The sequence below is a fragment of the Antechinus flavipes genome, chromosome 3, assembly GCF_016432865.1.
Source record: "Antechinus flavipes isolate AdamAnt ecotype Samford, QLD, Australia chromosome 3, AdamAnt_v2, whole genome shotgun sequence".
In the NCBI taxonomy this organism is placed as follows: domain Eukaryota; kingdom Metazoa; phylum Chordata; class Mammalia; order Dasyuromorphia; family Dasyuridae; genus Antechinus; species Antechinus flavipes.
Window position 1 is genome coordinate 204269391 of NC_067400.1, and position 6166 is coordinate 204275556.

The window sequence follows — 6166 nt, forward strand, 5'->3', positions numbered from 1 at the left end:
GCTATTATGACCCACTAGGTTTTCTCTTCTTACCCTTTACCTGGACTATTGCAGCAATCTATCCTACACCGAACTTCCAAAAATTGATATTCCTAAAACACAAGTCTGACCATGTCAAGCTTCTGTGGCTTAAGTTACCTTTAATTTAAAATACCAACTAGCCCTGAAGGTTCTCCATATTCTGATTCCAACCCATGCTTCCTTTAACTCACTTAAGACTCTTCTTTTTTGTGCCCTGGAAGTTCTACCAAAATCATATGGACTCAGCAGTTTTTCACATTTCTCTGCATTCATATGCTTCAGCCCCATTTCTCTTCATCTCTTCCTCTCAAAATCATAAATAGAGTCGAATACCTATGGAGTTGGAAAGTGTCTTGGAAGCCAGTCCTCATGTCCAGTCCTCCGGAAACTTTACTGGTATGTTATATACACACAAACAATCTTAAAAACCTATCTGGGTGTGATAAGGTGCTAGAATTGAGGGTAAGAGATCCTCTCTGGTCGATGTTGCAGATCTTTTGGGAAAGAATTCAAAAATCAGAAGTTTGTGGCAAAAGAGTATTTATTTACACTAAAAAGACAGCTTTCTTAGTGGGCAGAGTCTAATTTGGACTATTGTAAAGATGGATTTAGGCTGAGAAGAAAATATCTTCATTAGTGAGCTAAATCCAGAAGGGCAAATAGCTCCTGATTAGGAATTAGGAAGGGTGGGTTTGAAGCAGGTTGTGGTTCTTTTTTTTTTTTTTTTTTTTTGATTTCATAAATCTGTGAATTTATTGGTATAGTTATTCCTTCCTCTGTTGCGAATTAAAATCCAATCAGGCTTTCTTGTCTTATATGACTCCTGTCCATCCATTGGATGTATCCAATATACTAAAAAATTTCCTAGGTTTATCTGATATTATTACATATGTTATTACATATGTAGCCTATCTTTTTTTTCTGTCATGAATATAGATAAAGATGTATTTTATGTTATCTTGCTGATGTCATTTTCATAGTATGTTTCATGCTAAAAATGCCCATTATAGACTTTTTTCATTTCCTATTATGTCACCTGCAATTTTGAGATTTTAATACTTCATGATTTGTAGCTATTTCACAGGATCAGGGAAAAGGTCTCAGTATTATAAAAATTACTTAGGAGGAAGCTGAAAACATTGAAAACACTGAACAATTGCCCAAATTCAAATAAATCTATTCTATTCTTCCTATTGAATTCTGTACTGAACTCATGGTTCACTTATAGAACTCCTGCCTCAGATATATGTAACCAAGAACTAAATTTAATGTTTATCCAACTGTATGTCATAAGCTATGCAATTATCCACTCATTTCCTTCATAAATTGACAAATTAATAAATCTCATTTTGAGTGATTACAATTCTTATGTTATTTGAAAGGATAACTAAACTACCCAATGAAAATTCTGTGGATGTCACTTTCCTAGATTTTAGAAAAGCTTTTGAATAAAATAACTCTTAATTTCTTATGCAAAGATGTAAATAGGTGATCTGGAGCAAAGATATCAAAATCTCAAGCAGCTGCCAGAATATTAAAAATGTAACAAAATAAACAAAAATACAGTACAATATAGATAATATTAATTTGTGGTTTTCTAAGTCACTATATTGCCTGCATGGATCTGTTTCCATTTGATTTTGATAACATTGGACTAGAAAGTAACAAAATCAGATGCATTGAGAAATGTTTAGATGACTGGGTTCAAATTATAGTTGTTAATGGTTCAATGTCAAGGTGGCAAGAGGTCCACATTGGAGTAACCTCCAAGGATCTATGATTAGCCCTATACTATTTATATAAATAAGTTGGATAAAGCAATAGATGATATATTACTTTAATTTACAAATGGTGAATCTGGTAGAAATAACTGAATGAAAGATGTGGAATCCAAAAAAGACCTTACAGACTAGAGTATTGAGTTGAATGTAGAAAGAAGAAATTCATATGAGATAAATATCAGAGTCTTGGTTGAAGAAAAAATTCACTTCTAAAATATGAAATGATATATGATAGTAATGAGATATTATTGTTTTATAATAAAGGATAAACAGGCTAATTTTAGAAAAGCCTGGATTTATGTGAACTGATGTTGAGTAAAGTGAGCAGAACCAGGAAATTATTGTACAAAGCAACAATAAGATTGTGATGATCAACTATGATAGATTTGTTTTTTCTTAGCAATTCAATGATCCCTGGCAATTCCAGTAAACTTTGTTTTTTTTTTTTTTTTTTTTTTTTAACAGGGGAAAAATGCATATTTATTTGCTTTAACCTTTGGTTTCCTTTATAATTCTCTACAACTTATTTTAATACATTAAAAGCATTATTCTTTTTTTGTTTGTTTGTTTTTTTTTTGTTTTTTTTTTGTTTTGTTTTTTTTTTGTTTTTTTTTTTTTAAGTTTTTTTATTTAATAATTACATTATATTGACACTCATTTCTGTTCCGATTTTTTTCCCCTCCCTCCCTCCACCCCCTCCCCTAGATGGCAAGCAGTCCTTTATATGTTGGATATGTTGCAGTATATCCTAGATACAATATATGTTTGCAGAACCGAACAGTTCTCTTGTTGCGTAGGGAGAATTGGATTCAGAAGGTATAAATAATCCGGGAAGAAAAACAAAAATGCAGATAGTTCACATTCGTTTCCCAGTGTTCTTTCTTTGGGTGTAGCTGCTTTTGTCCGTCATTTATCAATTGAAACTCAGGTCTCTTTGTCAAAGAAATCCACTTCCATCAAAATATGTCCTCATACAATATCGTTGTCGAAGTGTATAATGATCTCGCAGGTTGTGGTTCTTGTAAGAAACTGTAATTCCTATTGATTTATGATTCCTTTCTGATTCCCAATCCCTCTTGGCTGACACATTATCAATCCAGGATGCCAAGGCCTTTGATTTACAAATCCTGGTCAAAAGCATCCCTTTGAATTCCAATAGGAGATTGGGGCTTGTCCCAGCCCCTATGGGATCTGAGCCAAGTTGGACTGTCCCAGCCCCCATTCTGATGATCTGCTTGGGTTTCCCAACCCCCACCAAGACAAACAATTTAATGAACTTCCCTCAACTAAGGTCTTTGCAGATGGACCTTGGTGCCCTACTCAGCCACTAGGACCTTCTGCCCACTGAGAACTGCCTTCTTGGTGCAAAACTCCATTTTCCATAGATCTGTCCACTGGAATATTCTTTTCCAGTGCCATCCTCTTTTTATCCTCACCTATTTCCCTAACCAGACTTTAACCTTACTTCCAACCCCCACAATAAATCTAGGTTTTCGGATCTATAAATTCCTTTATAGGGAACTTCTGTGTCACCAGAAGGGAGTCCCCAAAACTCTCTATCCTTGCACTGAAACCTAAACCTGCCACTAGACCTCATTTATTTCCCTGACCACCAGAAACCCTAATTTCATTTGGGTACCCCGAATCTAAACCTCATCAGGTTAACACTGAAAAGAAAATATCTTCTTCAGTTGGCAAAGTCCTGTTAGGACTAATGCAAAGATGGGTTGGTAGACTCCTCTGGTCAGTGTTGGCCTAGAGCCGTGGGGCACTTTGAGTCATTCAATGGAGGACTATGCCCCAGGCTGAGATTTCCAATTGAATGAGATTATTTATCTTGGAAACTGTGTTGTCTAGGAAAGGTGTGTCCCTTCCAGGATTTAAGACTCAGGAACACTCTCCCCCCCTCCAAGGGTACATCAGGACTCCTCAAAGGTTAAAGGGACACAGTTTACATCAGGTGCACTTGTGTTAGTGTGAATCTGATGAGGTGAATGAGTGAATCCAATTGCTTTGCTCGGTTTGGAAGCAAAAGAATTCGATAACTCCAGAGGCAGTGACAGAAAGTAGGAGGCTTTATTTTTCACTAAGAGACTTTCTCTTAGTGGGCATATTTTTCTCAATGGAGAAAAGTCTGCAAAGAAGAGTTTCCAGAAGACCTATTTTATGGGTAAGTTTAGGGGAAGTTTGATAATTCTCAATTGAATATGAAGTCTTTCCTGAGACTCTGACTTCCCTCAAGATCAATAAGAGTTTCATTTGCCCTTGAATGGTTTTCCTTATTTCACTTTGAAAGGATGTGAAAGCATTTGGAGTCTGGATTTTTTTGCAGATCAAAGGGGAACATGGTTTTTGTGATTTTACATAATTTTACAAAGTTCACTTGGGTCTTATATGTGTGTTTGTTCTGTGTGTACTTAAATGCAGAATCTATATTTAGGAAGACTGGAAGCCAGAAGACCAGAGGTAAGTGTCTTGATTCACTTCTTTTGTTGTTGTTTGCTTGAATTTTATTTTCTTTCTCATTTTTTTTCTTTTTGATTCTATTCTTGTACAGCAAGATAATTATATGGATATTTGTGCCTATATTGGATGTACATATATTTTTACCATGTTTAAACATACATTGGATTACTTGCCATCTAGGAGATGGGGTGGGGGGAAGAAGGTGAAATTGGAATACAAGGTTTTGAAGGGTCAGTGGTGAAAAATTATCCTTGCATATATTTTGAAAATAAAAAGCTTTAATAAAAAATAAAAAACAATAAAAATTTAAAACATTAAAATTAATTTTTTTCTAAGAATTACTTTAAGATGAATCCAATGTCTAAAGAATATCTCAAGATTTCAGTGGATTTGGGATCTCATCAGTTTTGTTCAACTTTCAATGGTACATAATTACAACTATCTGTTTATTATCAAATAGGAATTGGGGGTGAGAAGAGAGGAATCTATCTAATCTGCTGAGTATCTTCCTCTATTTCTTGAAATTACATGGTTACCAAGGGAGCTCCTAGGCTTTCCATCCTTTTAATAATAATAACAGCTTATATTAGGCCCCACTTTAAGGTATGCAAAGCACTTTACAGATGTCATTTGCCTCCTAGGCAATTTTTTTGGAAATGTGTTACAATTTCAGGGAAACAGGATGCGGGGCCCAACCCCAGGGCCCAAAGCAAAAAACACTTGGGGTATTATGGCAACTGATGCTACACCTAGAGAGTCTTTAAAAGTTCAGTACTCAGACATGATCAATCAGCCAAGAAGCAACCTGATAGGAGAAAGGGATTAGAATTGGGGACAATAGAGTTGTATGCAGCTGGGACTACTGAGATACCCTTGAAGAGGTGAAATCTGTTCCTCTCCAGCCTATGGATCCCTTGCCTCCAGGCACAGTAGGCTTGATCATTTCCCTTCTGGAGAGGGCTTACAAAACAGTGTCCATCCATACACTGATGTGGGAAACTGGGGAATGTGTAGATAATATCCCAGTCACTAATACAGGTAGACAATATGTGACTTATCAACCAGAAGAAGTAGTAGCATCAGGTTTGCTGATACAGATTCCTAATAGGCAATCTGGTGATAGTTGCCCAGATTCTGACTCCAAGCAACAGAATGCAGGAATATTCTGGACCACAGCAGTTACAGCTGACCATCCTTTGCTCACTATATAAATGGTATACCATTAGAAGGATTTGTAGACACAGGTGCAGATTGTACAGTCATTAGAGGTGCCTGCTGGCCCAGTCACTAGCCAAAGATTAAGGCAGACACCTATATGTCTGGCATAGGAGGATCATAGCGGCTGAAGTTAGTGATACCCCTTTGAGATGGACATTTGAAGGTGAAACAGGAGTTTTTATTCCTTTTATAGTTGAAAAAATCCCCATCAATCTGTGGGGAAGAGACATCTTACAACAGTAGGATTACAAATGAATACTTCGGTTTTTTAGGCAGGGCTGCTGTTGAAAGCTTGCCAACACTCTCACCTGTTCCTTTTCAATGGAAAACTGATACACCAGTGTGGCCCTTAGCTAGTGATAAAATTCAGGCCTTATTAGATATAGTACAGGAGCAACTTAACCAAGGACACTTACAACATTCTCTAAGTCCTTGGAATTTCCCTGTATTTGTTGTAAGAAAGAAATCTGGAAAATGGAGGATGTTGACTGATTTGAAAAAAGTAAACGAACAGATGGAATGGCCTCTTTGGATTATAGACATTAAAGATTGTTTCTATTCTATCTCTCTAGATAAGGAGGATATGAAAAGATTTGCCTTTTCAGTGCCCAGCATTAATTTAGCTGAGCCTTATAAAAGATATGAATGGACAGTTTTGCCACAGGGAATGAAAAATATTC